The sequence below is a fragment of the Canis aureus genome, chromosome 9 (assembly GCF_053574225.1).
Source record: "Canis aureus isolate CA01 chromosome 9, VMU_Caureus_v.1.0, whole genome shotgun sequence".
Classification (NCBI taxonomy): domain Eukaryota; kingdom Metazoa; phylum Chordata; class Mammalia; order Carnivora; family Canidae; genus Canis; species Canis aureus.
Window position 1 is genome coordinate 38,323,373 of NC_135619.1, and position 23,354 is coordinate 38,346,726.

Below are 23,354 nucleotides of genomic sequence, written 5' to 3' on the forward strand. Positions count from 1 at the left end.
TTTTATGCAAATACATTTGAAAGTCTAGTTGAAATAAATGCTTCTCTAGGAATTACATGCATGAAGGTCTTACATGTTTGAAATATTCTGCTGTCCTTAAATGTCAACAATTTGGCTGGGTATAACATGCTTGGGATGAGCTAAAAAATGCACAAATCCTGCAACTTAGAAATTCTAATGTTTACCTTAGGTTCATGAACATTCACATTTGTGCAGAAATATTTAAGGATGTCCTTTGCAGCTTTATTTGTAAAACTAACAAAATTAGAAACATTCTAAATATCTACATACAATATAACAAAGCACATAAGTTAAAAAGAATAAGGAACATTAAATGGGTATGAGTGAGGACAGATGTAAACATTTTTGTTAAAAAAAATAAACCAAGTTGCAAAATAATGCACACAGCATGATACAATTTATATACATTAAAGAAAACACATAAACACATTGTATGCTTTTTATAGGTGCATATCATATAAAAGTATAGCATGAAGATTGGAATGATAAATATACTTAATTAAGAGTCTGGGTATGTATCCTGGGACATTCTAATTTATCTGTAATCATGTAATTTTGTAAATGGTAACAATGTAGTAATTCACTATGTCTGATACATAAGCATTCACACACTTAGGAAAATGTGGCAAGAATGTGACACACCATTAACTGTAATTATTTCTGAGTGGTAGCCACCGTTGTTTTGTTTAGTAAGCAATAGGGGTTTGCATCTTTTTTTGCTTGTTTATCTGTAAATTTTAAACTAATACATGAAATTCATGAGCTACTCTTTTTCTTTAGAATTCTGTACACTTTGCTCCACTGTCTTTTGGCTGTGAGTACTGCTTTAGAGAATTCTAAGATAAGCCTGATTTTTCCTACTTGTCAGTGATTGGTTTTTATGTGTGAAGATGCCCGAAGAATTAATTCTGTAGCTTCAAAGTTTAACCAGAGAATATCCTGGCATTGAGGTTTCTGCATCAATTTTTCCTAGAACATAGTATGTTCTTTTGATATGAAGAATCAGTGATTTCAGAGTTGGGGCTGTTGTTTCTTTTTTTTTTTTAATAAAATAATTTTTATTGGTGTTCAATTTACCAACATACAGAATAACACCCAGTGCTCATCCCGTCAAGTGTCCCCCTCAGTTGTTGTTTCTTTTAATATTTTTCTAACCCATTTGTTCTATTTTCTAACTCAGATATACCAATTTTCCTTTCCTTTCCTTTGACCATCTTTGAGTTCTATAACTATTATCTTCTAATGTTTAAATCTTCATCTTTCCCTTTTATATCCACTGACTCTTTCAAACCTTTCTTTTATGTCATTATTTCAGGTTTTATCCATGTCTATCCTCTTCTTCCTGTTTCTAATTTATTTATCACTAGGGTAACAATATTGTTAGAGCCCTTTATTATTGCCTTGACTCTGGCATTTCCTTTTTTTATCTCGTTCTATAGTTCTATCATCTTATCTCTGGTGCCCTTTTCAATGAATTCATGGTCTTCTAAGTTCTTTTTTTTTTTTTTTAAGATTTTATTTATTTATTCATGAGAGAGAGAGAGAGAGAAACAGTGAGAGAGCCAGAGACACAGGCAGCGGGAGAAGCAGGCTCCATGCAGGGAGCCCACTGCAGGACTCAATCCCAGGTCTCCAGGATCACATCCCAGGCGGAAGGCAGGCACCAAACCGCTGAGCCACCCAGGGATCCCCTTCTAAGTTCTTTATAGCAGAAAGCAACAGCTAGATAATATGTTTCTATTTCACAGCTAGTATTCTTCCAGAATAAATTTTCTTTCTCTTTGACTTTCACTGCTCCTCTCTTGTTTTTCCTCTTTGCTTTTTAATCCTTGCCTAGTTTCCATGTGTTACCTTTTCCCCCTTGCTCATGTTTAACCTGAACAGCTCTATCAAGACCATGTAATTGCTTCTTGGCTGTCCTCCACATTATCTGATCCCTTCACTTTCTCTTTTATTTTTAGTCAGGGAGATGGGAATTGCAGGTTCTATCGGGGGTGAGTTCAGCTGGGACTACAGGCAGCTATGGTTAATAGCCCTGGCCGCTGCTCTGGCAACTCTGCTCCTAATAAATAAAGATCTTGCATCTTGGTGCACATCTCCTAATTCTCCCTATGCTGAGGATTCTTATCCTCATTGTCTCCACTTCCCAAAGGCCAAGCTAAGGAAAATTCATTTAGACTGACCCAGTGTCAACATTCTCTGCATCACCTTCCTCTACCAGTCATGGATCCCACTCTCTTCCCAGCCAACAGAGACCAAAGTAAAGCATTTGGGCTGCAGTAACATCCTGCTATGGTCTAACAACTGGACCCTCCAAGTACCTCTTCCTCTAGGTTCCTACCTCTCTCCTCTAGTTTATCCTTCATCCTCCATTCAGCTAAATCCTCAACATTAGTGCTGGAGAGCATTTGCCCAGGGTAATTACAGTCACTCCCAGTTCTCTCTTAGCTTTCTTTCCACCTAGTCGGTTTCATAAAGGTTAGTCATGATGCTTTTCTACCTTGGGTGAGACATAGAGGGCATAAGAAGGGCTTTTCAAATTCTTCCCCAGGGATACCTACACAATCCATTGATTGCTTCTATCTAAATTGAGGAATGCTGGAGAGACTTCTGAGAAGTTTCCACTCACATCCTATTCCCTCAATTGCCTCAGGGGGGCAGGAAGAAAAGGAATGGAATTAGGAGCCATGTAGATTCCCGGAGTCATGCTTCTTTCTGTGGCTATTGTGTTGCATGAAGATGTACTTCTGCCTTTATCTCATGGTTGCCAGCATTGTGGTCGCTGGTTTTGAAATTGATTCGATCTCGGGGCATGCCACACATGGACTCTTTGGAAGAGAGGATTCTGTGATCAGGCTTCATTCTGCCATCTTATTCTGGAAGTAGAGTTAAGATTATATATATCAAGGCTCTCCTCCCAAAAGCAACTCTAAGTAAATTTTACTCTTCAACAGGAAAAACATAAAAAAGATCAATTCATCCTAAGAAAAAAAGGTTCTGAGGTAACATATCTATTGAAAAACATTCATGTATCTGTGTGCATGTGTAAGGAAATGTGAGTAAGGAAATGTGAAAGCCAAATAGAGAACTGGACATCCTAATACTTGGGTAAGCTTTATGTATTTATAAAAAATGATAAGGGGCCCCTGGGTGGCTCAGTCAGTAGGGCGTCTGCCTTGGGCTCAGGTCATGATCCCAGGATCCCAGGGTCCTGAGATCGAGCCCCACGTTGGGCTCTCTACTCAGCGGGGAGTCCACTTCTCCCTCTGCCCTTCCCCCCCGCTTGTATTTTCCTGCTGTCTCTCAAATAAATAAAATCTTCCCCCAAAAAAAATAATAAAAAAAATTATAAGGTAACAACTGCCTTACTATCATCAGGGAATTTAAACCAGGATGAAGAGTACTCTTTACTGCTCAGTTCTAAAAAGGGATTCAAAATCCTCCATTTCCTGCTTTCTTTGTAATTACTACCATTCCAATTTCACCAAAAGTAGCAAGGTGTAGTCAATATAATTTAACCCAATCACACTTAGTGAATATTTTAAAAACAGAATTTAAAAGCAGAATCCTTCAAATATTACTCATAGGAATAAAGAAATAGTCAATAATACTTTGCCAGATTTCTTGGGAGTTCTAGTAAATATTTTTCTATTAGCAAAGAGAATTGTTAAATGGAATTTTCTTTTGTGGCCTCCAGAATGAACAAAAAAGCTTCTTTTACATGCTAAGATGATCTATATTGTTTCATGAGCCAATAGCAACATAATAAGACAATGAAAATCTATCTGACATCATATGACAATCTTAGCCTGATTTTTTTTTTTTAAACTCTAAAAATACTGTTTAAAGCAATTGATTCCCCCGGCCCCAAAGTCAAGCCATGACAGCCATAAATAGAAATTACTGAAAAAAAAGAAAGAAAGAAAGAAAGAAAGAAAGAAAGAAAGAAAGAAAGAAAGAAAGAAAGAAAGAAAGAAAGAAAGAAATTACTGAAACATGGAAAATCTGAAGAACATACAACATAGCAATTCTTCTGAGAAACAAAGACTTAGCTTTAACAGAGCTGCCTTTATTTTTTTAATTTTTATTTTTTAAAGATTTTATTTATTTACTCATGAGAGATGGGGGGTGGGGGTGGACAGAGACACAGGCAGAGGGAGAAACAGGCTCCATGCAGGGAGCCTGATGTAGGACTTGATCCTGGGTCTCCAGGACCACACCCTGGGCTGAAGGCAGCGCTAAACTGCTGAGCCACCCAGGTTGCCCCAGAGCTGCCTTTAATAATAAACATAGAGTACACATTTTAAAACCAGTATGTAGTATTTTACTTTGTTCTAGATAAAACTAATATTTTTTTTCTACAGAAACCTGATTTCCCAGTTTTATTCATCCTGCCAAGTGACAGAAGCAGAGCTCTATGCTGGGCACAGCCAGATGATTCAAGATATATAAACTATAGCTGCCACCTTTACTTTCAGCCACCCATAAGATGAAAGGTGGTGCTAAATTATAAGCGCAACATAAGAAGCACTAGGCTCCATTCCAAGTCTGCTTAGCCAAGGCAAAGTAGATGATTTGTGTCATTTATCTGGGTAATTTAGGCAAAATCAAAACAAGAGCAACAACAACAATAAACACCCAACTCATAACCTTAGAAATGTAGTAAGAGACTGATTACTGTATGTAAGTGTGTAGGTGTGCTTTTATTCATATATAATCCATTCTCTGTGCCCAGGACCTTTTAACAAAGAATTCACAAAAATTCCATTACCTTCTCAGGACTATATACGCACACTGACACACACACAAGTAATAAGCTATCTGGACATATATTCCCTTAGACTCTCTTAAGTATCATTATACTAAATTTACACTTGCTGTTGTGCTACTATCAAAAATCACCATCAGGGGCACCTGGCTGGCTCAGTCAGTTAGGCATCCAACTCTTGATTTCAGCTCAGATCCAAATCTCAGGGTTGTAAGGTCAAGCTTCCTGTCAGGTTCACACTAAACATAGAGTCTGCTGGTCCTTCTCCCTCTGCTCCTCTCTCACCACTCAAATAAATAAATAAAATCTTTTTTAAAAAATCACCTTCATTGAGTCCTGCTCTATCTAGCCTTAGCCCAAATGCCCAACTTATAAACAAAATCCTGATTACAACTTTCAAACACCTTCTATAGCAGACCCACTCAGCATGTATATTCTACTTCTGAACCACATAAGCCCCATGCTCTCTCCTTCAGTCTGCTCATATTTGGTAGCGGATACCATCTAGATGCCTCTGCAGCATCCATTTCACTCCTCTCCCATGAGTAGCAGCCATGAAACTTGAGTTACACTGACCCTTCATCCAGACCCAGGGATCTTCACTGGCTTAAGCTATTCAGGATGGTACATTCCCTTTACCACAATTCTCAATAACCCAGAGATGAGCAAGTAAGCATATGGCATTATTTTGGTCATAAGTGACTAATTCAGGTGTAGACATGAGACCTAAATTTGTTGCATTCAAAATGAAACTCGATTTCTTTGTTCTGTTCAGTGGTGGAGGAACAAGAAGCTCTTACCCTTACCATCTGTCCTCAGAGTGTTAACGAAAATGTACACAGTCCTAGGGGCTTCCAGCAGTACCTTTTTGACTTACCAAGGAAGACAAGTGGAAAGAATTATGGACAAAAAGCACCACAGTCCTGAAGGTATTGTGAACCACTGAATTAAATCACCCCTGGAGCCTGTCTACCTCTAGAGTTTTCATTTATCAACCAATAGATTTCCTTATTGTTTTGACCAGTCTGGCTTGAGTTTCTGTTATTTGCAATACAACAGCTTTCTCCTCCTTCCTAACTGTATTAGAATAAAGTTTTAAAATATTTGTTATCCAAAATAACAATGACTTAGTCCAAGGCCAATATGGTTGCTTTATGGTATTGGGGCCAGGTTCTTAATATCTTATTGCCCTGTCACACTTTAGATGTGCTGTAACCTGTATGGTAGAAGGTGGCTCATCACCAAGTCTGTGTTCCTGGCTCAATAATGAGGAAGGGAAAAGAGAAAGGAAAGGGCCTATACTTTTCTTTTAAGAGCAAAATTCCGAAGTAGCACATACCACATATAGTCATAGTTTATTAACAAGAAGATGAAAAAAAAATTAAAAAAAAAAAAACAAGAAGATGGCAAGAAGATGGTTGTATGGCCACGTTTAGCTATAAGAGAGGCGGAGATATGTGATCATTATCTGGGCAGCCATATGTCCAGTGAAAGATTCTTCCATTGTGGGAGGAAAAAAGAATGGATATTGGAAGGAAACTATTAATTCTGTACCTCAACTTTCACCCAGATTGTCTCCTATGGGTGCAATAATCTATCTCCTATGATCCACTAATTTATTTCTATTTGTTCTTTTAAACCTATTTAATATCCACTCCAATTTAGCAGAATTTCGATTCCATCTGCTGAGTTCTACATGAAAATAATTCCATATTGTGTGTATGTTTGTGTGCATACCAACTAAAGTTCAAACTCTGGTTAATTTCAATATTCTGTGACTAATTTTAATCTTTGATAGGACAAACTGGAATTAGCCCAAATTGTTTTCACTTGAATGACATTTAAGATTTTTAAAGAATGGTAGTACAACAAATGTGAGCACTTACTATCTAAGGTCAGTCAAGAAGAGAATGGTTTAGGGGTGCCTGTGTGGCTCAGTTGGTGGAGGATCTGACTCTTGATCCCATTCTCAGGTCTTGATCGCATAGTGGTGAGCTCAAGCCCCATGCTGGGCATGGAGCCTACTTAAAAAAAGAAGAGAATGTTTTTGTTTTTCAACCATTTCAAAATAACTAGATTAGTGCTAAATGTTGTGGATAATGGCAACCATAGCCAGAATTCTGAACTTGTTCTAATGCATAAAATACATCTTTTTGTGTTATCTGTTAGTGTTCATAGATTTTTATAAATAACTTCTTCGTGCCTAGGAAGCTACATTCACATACAGAGTTTTAAAACAAATAACTTACTGAGATATTCACTGGGATACCTGGGTGGCTCAGGGGCTAAGCATCTGCCTTTGGCTTAAATCATAATCCTGGAGTCCTGGGATTGAGTCCCACATCAGGTTCTCTGCATGGACCCTGCTTCTCCCTCTGCCTATGTCTCTGCCTCTCTCTCTGTGTTTCTCATGAATAAATAAATAAAATCTTTTAAAGAAGAGAGAGAGAGAGATGCACCAAAAGACAGAGGCCAAAGCTTGACACTGATGTTTGGTACCTAAGCAGCACATAGGCACACCTGGACTGATGGATTTTTTTTAAGGTGTTATTTATTTATTTGACAGACAGAGAACACAGCAGGGGGAGCAGCAGGCAGAGGGAGAGGGAGAAGCAGGGCTTGATCCCAAGATCCCAGGATCATGACCTGAACCAAAGGCAGACACTTAGCCAACTGAGCCACCCAGGCACCTCTGGACTGACAGATTTAGATGTATATACATTAATTGTTGCTGATGAATGTCACAGAACATGAGTTTGTTCTCACCTCAATAATCTAATAGGAACTTGGGATGTAATTAAAACTCGGGATAAGGAAAAGACCAGAATTGGGCTTTATAATAAGTATCATCATTAAAACAATTTACATCAATCCAAAAATCATGTATTAATTACCAACTATGTTCCAAGTACTGTGTGAAGTACTAATAGGTAAAGAAGAATGAGACAAAAATCCCTGCCCCTGTGATGTATGCTGCCTGGTAATATAGCCAATGTCATGTAACAATAAAGCACTGTTCAGATCATTTTTGTTGGTGGTGGTTAAAACCTTCAATGTCCTCACTGCTTGCAGATAAATACCCCTACTTCTTGGCAAAATATACAGGAATAATAATGTATCAGCTCTTGTTTACTTAGCACTTCCCTGTACCATTCTACATTTTATCCTTACATCAGTACTTATAGCTATAGGAATATTCTATCCTGTCTCACATGTCCATGTCTTTACATAAACTCCCACCTCAGCCTGTTTAAATTTCACCTCTCTTTGTTTGCTATTTATTCTTTAACATTCAGCTCAGGTTTCACCCTCTTTAGAAAGAAAGTTTTCCCTAAGCCTTGTAAACAGTATTAGGTACTCTTTCTAATTCTATCCAAACAAATCATTCTCATTGATTGTATACATTGCATTATTTCTAACTGTTAATTTACTGACCTCTTTCACTCACTAGACTGTGGGGAGGGGTTTTATCCTGTCCATCTTTATATCTTTATCCTGTCCATCTTTATATTTTATCCTGTCCATCTTTATATCTTCTGTGCCTAGAATAGTACCTTATACAACATAAGAGTTCAATAAAAAAATTTCTTGAGTTAATGAATAAAAGTTAAGGTGTGTTAAGTTTGTAAATGAACTCAATGAAAATTACTGTAATTAATAAACGACTTCTCCAAATTCTACAGAAGTTACTTGTATTCTCTGAACATCTCCCCCCATCATTGTTTGGAGTAACACAAGCTTTTGGCTTTCAAGGAGGGTTTTTTTTAAAGATTCATTATTTATTATGCATAAAGCAGCTTGAACCTTTTTTTTGTAACACGCCATTGCTAAACACTAAACAAATCATTATCGCCACCATTCTGTATCATTTTCTGAGCAACTTCTACAAGTACAGAGTATGAAACAGTGATACACTGTAAGGAAAACCCCCTTGTCCAACAACTATGTTGGGTTGCCTAGTTCAAATAGGCCAATTGTATTGGTAATGCAACCTACTGTGCCATTAAAAATAAAAATTGGAATAAGTCAAAGTAGGAAACAGTGGATTCTGATTTGGAAAGGCAGTGCAATACCCAGCAGTATTTCTCCTGTAAACCTGTAGAGAGAGCTTTCTTTTTAGTTACTCAAAAGTCCATTGTGCAAGGAGAGTCTCTGAAGATGACTGGCCTAGAATATAGGAAAGGCAAAACACACAGCAGAGCACACAAAACACAAACCAGAGATATTCCCTGAAGCACCAGGCCCAGTCCTTGGCACAAGGCCCTGGACACTACATGACCTCTTCTTCTCAAAGCCATTACTTTCAGGAACAGGAGACATAACTGGCCTATTACACAAAAGAAGGTAGAGACTTAGACAAAATTCCAAGATGGAGGAATCTCTCAAATGAAAGAACAAGAGAAGGCCACAGCCAGAGATCTAAGTGAAATAGATATAAGTAACACGCCTGATGGAGAATTTGAAGCAACAATCATAAGGATACTGACTGGACTTGAGAAAAGAGTGGGAGATCTTAGTGAGACCCTTACCACAGTGAGAAAAAAAGAGTTAAAAAAGAATCAATTAGAAATGAAGAATGCAATAAATGAGATTGGAAACAGGCTTGATGCAATGAACAGCAGGCTGGGAGAAGCAGAGGAACAAATCAGTGACCTAGAAGACAAAATAATGGAATATATTGAAGCTGAACAAAAGAGAGAAAAAAGAATTATGCAATACGAGAACAGACTTAGCAAACTCTGTGACTCCATCAAACGTGATAACATTTGTATCAGAGGAGTCCCAGAAGAAGAAAGAGAAAAGGGGGCAGAAAATTTATTTGAGGAAATCATAGCAGAAAACTTCCCTAATCAAGGGGAAGGAAACAGACATCCTCATCCAGGAAGCTCAGCAAACTCCCACCAAAATCAACAAAAGCAGGCCAACACAAAGACATATTGTAATTAAATTTGCAAAATATACTGATAAAGTTAAAGTCTTAAAAGCAGCAAAACAAAAGAAGTCCTTAACTTACAAGGGAAGACCATAAGACTGGCAGGAGGATTTCTCAACAGAAACTTGGCAAGCCAGAAAGGAATGGCATGATATATATTCAAAGTGCAGAATGGGAAAAATCTGCAGCCAAGAATATTTATCAGCATGGCTATCATTTAGAATAGAAGGAGAGGTAAAGAGTGTCCCAGACAAAACAAAAACTAAAGAAGTTCGTGACCATTAAACCAGCCCTGTAAGAAATATTAGAAGGAACTTTATGAGTGCAAAGGAGAGACCAAAAGTGGCAAAAACAAGAAAGGATCAGAGGAGCACCTGGCTGACTCATAAAAGCGTATTATTCTTGATCTTGAGGTTGTAAGTTTGAGCCCCATGTTGTGTGTAGAGATTACTTACATAAATAAAACTTTTTTAAAAAAGAAAAGATTAGAGAAAATCTCCAGAAACAATGGCAATAAATACATATCTATCAATAATTATACCTTGAATGTAAATAGACTAAATACTTCAATCAAAAAACATACAGTAAAAAAAAAAATACAGTGTCAGAATGGATTTAAAAAAAACAATCTATATGCTGCCTATAAGAGATTCATTTTAGATCTAAAGACACTTGCTGATTGAAAGTGAGGGGATGGAGAAACATTGATCACACAAATGGATGTTAAAAGAAAACTAAATACTAGCAATACTTATATTGGACAAACTAGACTTTAAAATAGACTGTAGGGATACCTGGGTGGCTCAGATGGTTAAGCACCTGCCTTTAGTTCAGGTCATAATCTCTGGGTCCTGGGATGAAGTCCCGTGTCAGGCTCCCTGCTCATCAGGGAGTCTGCTTCTCCCTCCCCCTCTCCCTCTGTCTCTGCCCCTGCTCATGTACTCTGTTTAATATTTTCTCTTTCTCTCTCTCTATCTCAAATGAATAAATAAAATCTTTTTAAAAAATAAAATAGACTATAACAAGAGACACAGAAGGGTACTATGTCATAATAAAGAGGACAATGCAACCCAATAAAGATGGGACAATTGTAAATATTTATGCACCCAATATGGGAGCACCAAAATATATAAAACATTTAATAACAAACATAAAGGAATTGATAATAACATAATAGTAGTAGGGGATTTTGGCACCCCACTTATGTCAATGGACAGATTATCTAAACAGAAAATTAACAAGGAAACAATGGCTTTAAATGACACACTGGACCAGATGGACCTAACAGATATATTCAGAACATTCCATCCTAAAACAGCAGAATACATATTACCTTCAAGTGCATAGGATATTCTCCAGAGTAGACCATATATTAGGTCAAAAATCAGGCCTTGACAAATACAAAAAGACTGAAATCATACCATGCACCTTTTCTGACCACAACATAATGAAACCAGAAGTCAACCAGAAGGAAAAATTTGGAAAGACCACAAACACATGGAGGTTAAACTACATGCTACTAAACAGTAAGTGGGAAACTAACCAGGAAATCAAAGAAGAAATTTTTTTTAAGGAAGAAACTTTTAAAAATACATAGAAACAAGTAAAAATGAAAACACAATGGTCCAAAGCCTTTGGGATATAGCAAAAGCAAGCTTATGAGGGAAATACATAGCCATATAGGACTACATCAAGAAGCAAGAAAAATCTCAAACAACCTAACTTTACACCTAAGAAGCAATACAAAGGACAATGAATGAAGCCTAAAGCCAGAAAAAGGAAGGAAATAAGATTAGAGCTGACATAAATGATATAGAAACTTAAAAACAATAGAATACATCAATGAAGCCAGGAGATGAAAAAAAATTAGTAAAATTGATTAACCCTCAGCCAGACTAATCAAAAAGAGAAAGGACACAAATAAATAAAATCACAAACAAAAGAGGAAAAATAACAACACCACAAAAATAAAAACAATTTTATGAGAATACCATGAGCAACTATATACCAACATATTGGACAACCTGGAAGGAATGGATAAATTCCTACAAACATATAAACTACCAAAACTGAAACAGAAAGAAGTAGAAAATTTGAATAGACTGATAACCAGCAAAGAAATTAATCAGCAATCAAAAGACTCCCAACAAATAAAGTCCTGCCAGATGGCTTCACAGGCAAATTCTACCAAACATTCAAAGAAGAGTTAATACCTATTTTTCTTAAACTATTCAAAAAAATGGAAAAGGAAGGAAAACTTCCAAACTCATTCTAGAAGCCAACATTGCCCTGGTACCAAAACCAGGTAGACTCCACTGAAAGTATTATGCTAAGCTAAATAAGTCAAAGACAAATACATATTATTTCACTCATATGTGGAATTTAAGAAACAAAACAAGTGAGCAAAGGGAAAAAATAGAGGCAAATCAAGAAACAGATTCTTACCTATAGAGGAAAAACTGATGGTAACCAGAGGGGAGATGGGGAGGTGGGGATGGGTGAAACAGGTGATGAGGCTTAAGGAGTGCACGTGTGGTGAGCACCAGGTGTTGAATGGAAGTGTTGAATCACTACAGTGTACACCTGAAAGTCGTAATTACACTGTATGTTAACTAATAGAAATTTAAATAAAAACTTTTAGAAAAATTCCCCTGTGCAACCAGTAAGTAGAATCTATTATTTAGTAAGCAGAACCCAGGGATTAGGGCAGCTATCTACATGGCATAATATTAAAGATATAATAAAAGGTCTGAATGCTGCCAACTATCTGCCCATTATTTGAGTCATTCCTTTGGTTTAAGACAATAGGTCTACTCCTTCCTCATATGGAAGTAGAGGGATTCAAGTCATATTAAAGATAAAAATCTACCTTTTTGCCTTGTGCCATCCATGTTAGTACTATTGAGAAGTAGTGTTTTATTATGGTTTATTTATTATATATTAATATATAAAGCAATAATAAACTATTATAGTAGTGTTTTATTATATAGCAAAGCAATTAGTAGTGTTTTATTATAGTGACACCCATGTTAGTACTACTGAGGAGCAATGTTTTATTATAGCAATAAGGATCATAATATTTGGAGACATATGTCTTTTAGTACAAATCTAGCTCTTCCAGTGACTAGTTTTATGACCTTGGGCAAGTTATATCAATTTTCTGAGCTTTAATTACTATGTTTTTTTTTAATTACTATGTTTTAATAGTGAAAAGAATCACTTATTTTTGTAACTATAAGAATTATATGAGATAAATTTTAAGTGTCTAGCATAGTATATGACTCACAGTAGAAGGAAATTTATTGTTGTTACTGCTACAAATAATAATGGCTCAGCTTTATTTTTTAAAAGATTTTATTTATTTATTTATTCATGAGAGACACAGAGAGAGGCAGAGACATAGGCAGAGGGAGAAGCAGGCTCCCTGTGGGGAGCCCGATGCTGAACTTGATCCCAGAATCCCAGGATTATGCCCTGAGCCAAAGGCTGATTGATGCCCAACCACTGAGCCACCCAGGCGCCCAAATGGCTCAGCTTTAATTCATCAAGGCAACAAATTCTATGGTGAAGAGGCCATATATATAGATATATATACACATATATATTATATATAATCATACATATTATAATGACATATCATTATATATTATTAATATATTATTTTTGTTATTATTAATATCATATATATGAAATATGTTCCCCATTATGAGGATAGATTGTTGTCCATTATTATCCATGTTACAACAGGACATCGCAGAAAATCTCTGGAATAAAGGGTATAATATCCACTTTCAGGATAAGGAGCCACTAAAAATCATGGCTCTTCTCTTTCATTAAAACAAATCACTTATCATGAATATATATCTGCTAAAATCATAGGACAAAATCCATTAAGCAGCTCTAGTGACAACATAAAGGACCCATTTTAGGATTACCAACTAAATGCTCACTTGACTGAATGTTCTTTGAAATGGTCACATCCACTGGATAATTGCTTTCCTTATGCTATAAAGGCATAAGAAACAAGATTTTAGCCTTTCAAAGTTTATGTTAATTTCCTTTTGCTGCTATAACAAATTACCATAAACCTTGTGACTTTAACAACACAAATTTATTACCCTACAGTTATGGAGGTCAGAAGTCCTAAAATCAAGGCATGGGTTCTTTCTCGAGGTTCTAGAAGAGAATCAGTTTCCTCCCTTTTTTACCCTCTAGAAGTGGCTGCCTACATTTCTCAGCTCCTGGCCCATTCTCATCTTCATAGCTGCAGTGTAGCATATCCTGGTTCTCTCTAATTATGACCCTTGCTTCAATCATCACATCTTTCTTGATTCTGACCCTCTTGCCTCTCTCTTATCAGGACCTATGATAACATTAGACCTATCCAGATATTCTCTCCCTTTTAATGTCCATATGTAACTTAATCACATCTGCAAAGTCTCTTTTGCCATAAAAGGTAACACATTCAAGGGTTAGGACATGGACATCTTTGGCGGGTGCATTATTCTGTCTACAATGTACATATTTAGATTAATAAATTTATAGATAAAACATTTCAAATGCTGATGACTTAAAAAGTGACTCAAATTATTAAAATAATAATCAAAGGATTCTCAGATCCCCAATAACAGTCTGTGATCTGCCAAGGTCACTTGAGAAACAATTCCCACACTTTGTGAAAATGTAATGAGGTCAGGTGAATTATGACTTGACTGAACAAACAAGTGTTGTACTACTTTAAACGTATGGTTGACTTTATACAACATAGAGTACTACTTCACAATTTGAGATGAAAAAAAGGATTTAAAATTCTTTTAAAACGGCACTCAGAGAAGAGGCCAACAACAACACTGTGAATAAGAACACAAATATTTGGGAATAAGAATAAGCTACTGAGCCACACTCATCATGTTTCATTCATCATAATAACCGTGAAGAAAGGAATTTTGCTCCTTCTTCAGAAGAAAAAAAAACTTCAAGAGAACATCATTCCCATTCTAACATTGAGGAAAATTTGGATAATCTACAAAATTATCAGTTTTCCCAAGCCCATCAGAGAGCTGAGGTTATAAAACAATCAATGAACTAAGTTTCAAAGAGGTACATCTTCCCCAAGAATATATGGGACACAAAGCTTTCTCACTTTGCCAGAGCATGGAGGGAAGAGATAGCTACCATAAGAGATCAGCTAAAGTTTTAACAAATTTGTAGAGGCTAAATGTGGGTTAGTGTATAATTTAGAATAACTAAGAGTCCCAAAAACAGAGAATTCACATTCTTCTCCATGGATCTTATGAGGTGCTCACAAGAAAGATTTGTAAAGGGCAAGAGATGTGGAAAGCTCCACCTGAATGACACAGGTTTTCAGGTAATAATCAGCTACCAGTTGGGGACAGATATGAAATAACACCCACTTCAACAATCTCTTCTCTCTTACAAAGCAAATACCTTGAGCCACTGGGTGAAAGGATAAGAAACCTTCTCACTGCCAAGACTCAAGCACAAATCTACTGCTTATAGAAGGGTAGATATAAGAGCCCTCTACTCCTGGGGGAAGGGCAGGAAAACCTTTTGGGACCAGGATCCTTAGCACGGGTGTGTACTCACTGGGCAGGGTAGGGAGTGGTTGGGGTGAAGAATCTATACTTTCCAAGGGCTGCAAGAGATACAAGACAGAGTTTGAGTGCCAACATGGAAGAGGGACAAGAACACCTAGAAAGCTCTACCTTCAAGCTCTAAGCACAGAAGACTTGCCTAAAAATAAAGCTGGACCAGCAGAATTCTCACCTCCACAAGCCTTGCACTAATAATCAAAAGAAGTCTACAGGTTGGGGAGAAAGAAAAACAAAGAGAGAGAGACTAACTCTGTGGAGTAAATATGTAGAGCTGCTGTCAGATGAGAGTGAGGCAGGAAAACTAAGAAAAGCCCTTTGGCATTACATGACCACAGTAAGCACAGAGTAACAGTAACCTACTATGAGAGAAATTTGAAGACACTGTGAGACGATGAAAGTAACTATAGAAACGACAAAACCCAAGATCAATTCAACCACTGACTCAACCCTCGACTCTAACAGCCTTTCAGAAGAAGCCCCATGGCTAGGCATAAATGCTGTTTACCTCAATCTCTGTTGTTCTTCTATCCATAATATTTGGTATTTATTCAAAATTTGTAGGAAATACAAAAATAAAACTTAATACATATATTTTTTTAAGATTTATTTATTTTAAGAGAGAGAGCACAAGCAGGTGGAGCAGAGGGAGAGGGAGAAAGAATTCTAAGCAGACTCTGTGCTAAATGTGAAGCCCAACATAGGGCTCAGTTCCACAACCCTGAGATCACGACCTGAGCCAAAATAAAGAGTCAGATGTTCAACCGGCTGTGCCATCCAGGCACACCTAAAACATAATTTTTTTAATTGTCAAGAGATAGTAGCAATCAACAGGATCAGACTCAGAAATGACACATATGTCAAAAAGACCATTCAGTGACTTTAAAATAACTGATTCACATGATAAAAGATCCAGTAGAAAAGGTTAAAAAATGAACAGATAAATAGGAAAAATAAGAGAGATATGGAAAAAGTTAAAAGGATTCTAATGTGAATACTACAACTAAATGAAAGGATGTAAAAAAATTTCTTCAAAAAGCTTACCAGATTACTGAACATAGTTGCAAAAAGAAAGAAAACCACCAATAAGTAAACGGAACTTTATTTTTTTAATTATAAAAATAGGCATTATAAAAATAGAAATTATAGGAACACACAAAGAAAAAAGGTGGAGGGGAAAATAGAACAGAGCATCTAAGATCTGTGGGACCTCAAATAATTAACATACATGTAATCAGAACCTCAGAAAGGGAAGAAAGAGAGAATATGACAGAAAAATATTTGAAAAGATAATGGCTGAGAATTGGCACCTGAAAACTGCTGAATTTCTAGGAGGAAATTCATTGCTCACCCAGTTTTGCCAGGGGATGGCCTCCTCATTCTTGCATGATTTTCATAATAATTCTGACGACCTCCATTCATAGCAAACATTTATCAGAACACTTTTTGAAGTGTTTTGATGTGAATAATCTTTTGTGCCCACAGTGACTTCTTCAGACTCTAGAATTCATTAGACCATAAGTGTTCCATAATTCTTTTTAAAATAAATTACTTTAAGGGCTAGTATTTTTAAATATATATATTTTTATTTAGATATAAATGAATATAGATTTATAATAAGTATGATATTAACAGTTAATATCAGTATGTTTACAGTAGAGAAACCTGGCAAACACCACCTCTGGTAATCAAGATCAACATGGCCAATGATAAGTCATGTTCACTTCTTATACTTCTGGTTGATATGCTGAGAATGGTACCATACTCTATGGCATTCATCCCAGAAATCCACAACCACAGCAAAATCATAAGAAAAATATCAGATAAACTCCAACAGAGGGCATTCTACAAACTATCTGATCAGTACTCCTCAAAAAGTGTCAAGGTCACCAAAAACAAGGAAAGTCTGACAGCCAAGATGAGCCTAAGGAGATGTGACAAGTAAATGTGATGTGACATGCTAGATGAGATCCTGAAACAAAAAAGGACACTACGGAAAAACTAAGAAAATATGAGTTATGTACTTTAGCTAATAATAGCATATCAATGCTAGATTCATTAATTGTAATTATTGTACCATACTAAGGTAGGGTGTTAATAATAGAGGAAAATGGATGTGGGGTATGTGGGAACTCTGTGCTATCTTCAAAACTATTCTGCAAACCCAAAACTACTCTAGGTAGTGTTTAAACGGATAATTATTAAAATAAATAAGTAATAAATAAAATCCTCAGTGTAAAAAGGGAGTCTTTATCACATATAGACAATAGAGCATAGAAGAGTGAGGCCTCAGATTTCTAAATTCCCAAGAGTCCTAAACCACCTACCTGCTTACTGTTTCATTTGCTAGTTACTGCTGTTTCTCCCTCAGGTCACAGGTAGTACAGCTCAGAAAAGGACAGTACTGTTTAGAATGGAAAGCAAAGTGTAATGTATCTAGGCAAAAAGAGCCAGAGGACAGATGTAAGTGGGTTACATTAATGCTCTTAACCTCTCTTGGCTGAGACAGAAAACGATGCCGATTTCCCAAGAAAGAAAATGCTGGAGGATTTCAATCACCCTGAATTTATGGGGGACCAGATCCTACAATGCTCTTTAACTTGAATACCTCAGGCCCATATAGATTTCGGTGGCCTGAATTATCTGGATAGTTGCCCTAATTCTTTGCTTTGACTGTGGAGACTTGGCCTTTGAGGGAAATAGGCCATCCTTTCCCTGAGATACTCGTTCCCTTCCTGGAGGATGAAAACTTACTGACAGGTCTGGAAACGTTCACATCTGGATTGAATTATTAGATTGTAAAGGCTTTTACTCAACTGCGCACTCCTTGAGAGTAGAAGCAAGTCACAGGCAGCTCAATGTCTTTACAGAATCGACTCTGCTCTCCCCCATCAGGTAATCAGGCAAGCCAGCCAGAATCACAGCTCCAGGGGGTTCTGATTACAGGTATCTTCGCTCCAGCTGTTTCTGGTCAAATGAGAAAGGAGCCATCCAGTCCTTGTGATTTCATGTAGACAGACAGCTATTTTCTGCCTGGCCTATATGCTTATCCCAGAGTAAATGACAGGCTGTTGTCTTTATCAGTTTCACCAAAGGGGTGGTAGATTGTTGTGTAGGTTCTTTTTTTAAGTGATGAAAGCAGTGAGAATTAAATGTCACCTGTGAATTCCCAACTCCCTGTCTCCTCTTTGTAAAACCGATCTTTTATAAAGCACTATTTCCATTTTATTGTTACTTTGAGACAGGCAAGAAAAATGGCACCTGGTCTGCCTCCGGCTTAGCAAGATGGTGACAGCCTTCTAGAGAAAGAAAAAAGATTTGGTAATACAATTAAAAGCCGTTGCCATGTTAGCAAGTGAGATTTTGGTTCAGGTTATGGTCAGATAGTTGGAGGGCAAAACCTGTGAAGCTTCCCCAGCAGTGAAATTCGTGGACAATCCAGAAGCTTCCTTCGTGGCTATGGCTGCTTAAGTATTGGAAATGGTAACTAAAGAAAACCTCAAACGTTAAATACATAAATTTGAAGCGCATTACTGAATTTCAAATGCTTATTTCATCTGAAATTACACATAAGCATTAAGTGTAAAGAGTGTATATCAACAACCAGCATTTGAATTAAGAATTTTTTCTACCAGTCATTGAAGCAAAGGCAAAATCTGATGCTTCTATAGCTCAGATTCGGAGAGATTTAAACCGTATCCCCAGAATAAGACAACATATAGGAAGTCAAATTCCACACCACTGCAGCCGAGTGCGACATATTTTTCTAGCCTGCTCCATTTGGGGATTCAGGAAGTTTTTGGCATAGTCTGAAATTCTGCATTTCAAACATGCTCTCAGGTAATACTAGGCTACGGGCCACACTTTGACTAGCAATGCTCTAGCCCCTTCCTTTGAAAAGATCACAATTCTGTTTACACAATTCTGGGTTTTAATAAATCAATCCTTAAATTTTCCACGACTTTATTTTTACTCATCAATAAATGGAACCAATGAGAAAAAATAGTGCTCTCCCCTTTTTTTTTGCAGATTTCATTTAACATTAGAAACTTTACCGGTTGCTTCCAAAACTTCAATTGTCCATGATGTGCTATATCCAGGCACCATTGCCCAAACTACGTGTCTTCTGACACAATTGAGTTCTAAGATGTTTCCATACTCACAGACATTTAGGAAATGCTACATAAGATGGAGTGGCATGTTAACGGGTCTCAAAAGTTTGCTGAACGCTGCCCAAACTTCTATTTGATTATGGAATATTTTTTTCCATGTGTTATTCATGAAATACTGAGATATCCCATGGAAAATTGTGGGATGAGGTAAAAATACTGCACTTTTCTCTAATTATAGAATACTTTGACTTATTACAATCTATCTTCAAGGATAGTATCAGCTGTTCAAATTACACCCATGAATGAGCCTTTCCTGGAAGGCTTACATAGCGTCATAAACCTGGATTACTGGATTATGACAAAACAAAAAAGTTTGACCTAAAAAACACTGTCTTAAAAAAAAGATTTTATTAATTAATTATTAATTTGAGAGAGAGCATGCACATATATGTAGGAGAGAGGGAGGGAAAGAGAGAGAACAAGCAGGGAAAAGGGGTAGAGGGAGAAGGAGAAGCAAACCCTACATGAACAGAGAGCCTGATGTGGGACTAGATCAGACCCTGGGATCATGACCTGAGCCAAAGGCACATACTTAACTGACTGAGCCACCCAGGTTCATTGCAACTTTATTTACACAAGCCAAGATATGGAAACAATCTAAGGGTCCATATACAAATGAAGAGATAAGGAAAATGTGGTATGTATATATACAACAAATATAATTCAGCTGTAAAAAAGAATGAAATCATTGGCATTTGCGACAACATGGATAGACCTTGAAGGCAATATGCTAAGTGAAATCAATCAGAGAAAGATCAATACTGTATGTGGAATACTTCTATGTGGAATACAAATACTTATATGTGAAATCTAAAAAACAAAAAACAGAAATCATATATACAGAGAACAGATTGGTGGTTGCCAGAGACTGGGGGACAGGGAGTAGGCCAAATGGATGAAAGGAGTCAAAAGATAGAAACTTCCACTTATAAAATAAAGAAGTCATAAGTATGTAATGTACAACATGGTGACTATAGTTAATAATGCTGTATTGCATCTTTGAAAGTTGCTAAGAGAATAGATCTTTAAAGTTCTAATCACAAGAAAAAATTCTGTATAGACATTAACTAGACATTGTGGTGGTCACTTCACAATATATACAAGTAATGAATCACTATGTTGTACACTTGAAATTATTATGATGTTGTATGTCAATTATACCTCAATTAACAAAAAAGTTTCTTCTACAAAAGATTTTATTTTTCATCAGTTAGCTTTCCTAAATGATACCTCCTGATTTTTACAATTAAAGGGACTATTATGAATTCTACATTATTTGGTACTTTCCCAAATTACATCAAGAAGACCCAGAAAAGAAAGAGCACAAAACAAAGATAAAGAATGTATAATGCGTTTTGTTTATTGAACTCAATCCTACTTGGGAGGCATTCATAAAATTAGGACCAGAGGATATCTGCTATGGATTATATTACTTATATACCTAAGTAATTTTATATGTTTGATTTAATAAAAGTATGAATCACAGCCCATAAAATTATATTTCTTTCCCATTATATATACATGTTTTCTTCTCAATGTTAATCTGTGGAGATTTAATTTTTTTCTAAGTCTGACTGTAATCCAGCAGAAAAAAATTGAATTAACAAACATAAATTGCAAACTATTTTTATATTTTCCCTTTCAGAGCTAAATCTTTTAAGTGAGATTCTTTGTCTCAGATTTGGCTGAGGCCCCAAAAGGCTGAGAACAAAAGACTAGGTGGCTAGTATTCCTATATTCCAAAAGAAATGGGAAAATTAAATTTATAACTCTTTGCTCCTAACTCGTTCAGTGTGATCAAAGTGTTAAAGTTGGTCTGGCTGAGAGTTACCCAGAGGACTATTTCAGTGATGGAAAGTGTCAGCGTGCCTTCAGGAAAATGACAATGCCTTCCAGGAGAGCCTACCCCAGCTTGATTTGTATTCTAGTGCCTGGAAGCACTGTGGTCTGGTGGCCAATGAGGACGGAGGTGGTTGCAGAGTGGAGAGCTGGTTTGGGGAAGTAAAGGTATTCTATCTATCACAGCCAAAGGAGAGTTGACCTCCATTGTCTTAGATCTGTGGGACCCAGGAAATTTAACAAAAATCCCCTACCCCTGGCCAAGCAGAGCAGGACTGACTCTATTTTGTGCTGCACCCGCCTTGTGCTAACCTGCTTATTGCTTAGGGCACTGCCCCACCCTAGTCAAGCCCAGGGCACACCCTAATCGGAAATCAGCTCAGTGATAGGCCAGTTCAAATGGATACTTTAGGGTAAAATATAACTCAATTGACCACCTGCGAGTGTCCGGACCAGCATGACTGAAACTTTCTGCGTATCCCATTGGCCACTGGTCCCTATAAAGTTGCTAAACCTCTTAGTCTTGGGATCCAAGTCCCTGCTCCGCTGTGTCGGGCACACTTGGACCCAGGCTTGAGCTTGTAAATAAACCCTCGTGTGTTTGCATCGGTGTCGGCTCCTTGGTGGTTTCTCAGATTCGCGATCTTGGGCACAACAGATCCATCCCCAGAAGTTGGCCTGGACCTGTGAGGGCACTTCAGCAAAAAACGAGGCCAGATTTGGTCCTCAGGATGTGGAAGTCCACTAGAGATGCAAAGAAATTGCAGGCAAGAGACATTTAGGGAGGGGACAATCTACAAAGAATCCCCAATACCTCATAAAAGCTTTAATTTAAACACCTGCTACACTCCGAGGAGGTGAACGGCCCTTTACGTCGGTCCTTCAAGTGAACCTTTTCCTGATGCTTTCTCTCCCCACCACCATCTTAGCCCTGGAAAGTCACAGGCTGCCCTAGGACATGACAGAGTTAATAGAAAAGCTTGCCAGCCCCCTCTTTTCTACTGGAGTAGCCCTACAGGCTATGGGAGGGGAAAGCTTTAACTTTCTATGAACTGGCATGAAGTTTACAAGGACATGACATTATGTCACATTAACAAAGACATGCTAAATGTGACAGCTTTTTGCTATTCAATGTAGCTGAGGATGTTTTGTTTTCCAACAGTGACCAGACACATTATGGAACTACTTTAGCACTGATCGAAAAAGCAAAGAAGAACTCACCCCACAAAGCAGACGGTAAAGGGGGCAAAGGGTAAGAGTCAAGTTTTTGTTTGAGCTCCATGGGCCCTATTACTTCAATACACCCTAAAGTACATTAGTAATTGGTTCTTACTTGCAATAAATAAGAGTGTTTTTATCTCTATAAGCATGTTGGAATTTCCCATCATTTTACAGCAGGAATCAGATCCAGCAAACACTTTCTTATGCTAATATCACTGAGCCAAAGAAAAAGCCCATAATTATACAAATTAATGATTTAGTGTGATATAAGGGTAAACAGAAGCCTAACTAATGAGTTCGTTAATTGTCCTTCCTTGTAGTAGGCATCAGCGCTCAGTATTCAGCTTTAACACAGCCATTGGCCAGGAAATAACAGAGTTCCCAGGGTGCCTAGATATGTGGTCAGAGGTTTTTCTCTATGAGGGTCTCCCTCCTGGGGCCCACTCCCACAAAGCAGCTGAATGAAGGCTGAGAACTTCCCAAGTGCAAACGCACAAGAGAGCACTCGGATGTGCCTTGTAAGGTAGATAGTATGTCTCAGGATGATTTTGATGCTTTTTTATTTTTTTTATTTTTTTTTTTGATGCTTTTTTATATATACTGAAAGAAACTGATCCCTGTTCAAAGATTTTTGAAGGGAAATCTTCTGAAATAAGCACTTTTTAATCGCCCCTCCAATTTTTTTTTCAATTTCCAGCTGCTCTCAATCATCCTTCAAAAAATATTTACTGAGTATCCATTATGTTCCCAACCCTGTGCTAGCTGCCAGAAAGAACAAAGATTAATGT

At 37.2% G+C, this 23,354-nt stretch overlaps 1 protein-coding gene and 1 long non-coding RNA gene across 3 annotated transcripts in view; both read right to left on the reverse strand.

Moving 5' to 3' along the window:
- RTN1 (reticulon 1) overlaps positions 1 to 23,354 on the reverse strand; it is a 215,898-nt gene that overhangs the window by 141,019 nt on the left and 51,525 nt on the right. The gene's annotated exons all lie outside the window — the stretch shown is intronic.
- Positions 1,513 to 7,278, reverse strand: LOC144320109 (uncharacterized). The gene is made up of 2 exons (XR_013385695.1): positions 6,676 to 7,278; positions 1,513 to 2,897 (listed from the first exon to the last, which is right to left on the reverse strand). It is a non-coding gene; the product is annotated as an uncharacterized LOC144320109 (long non-coding RNA).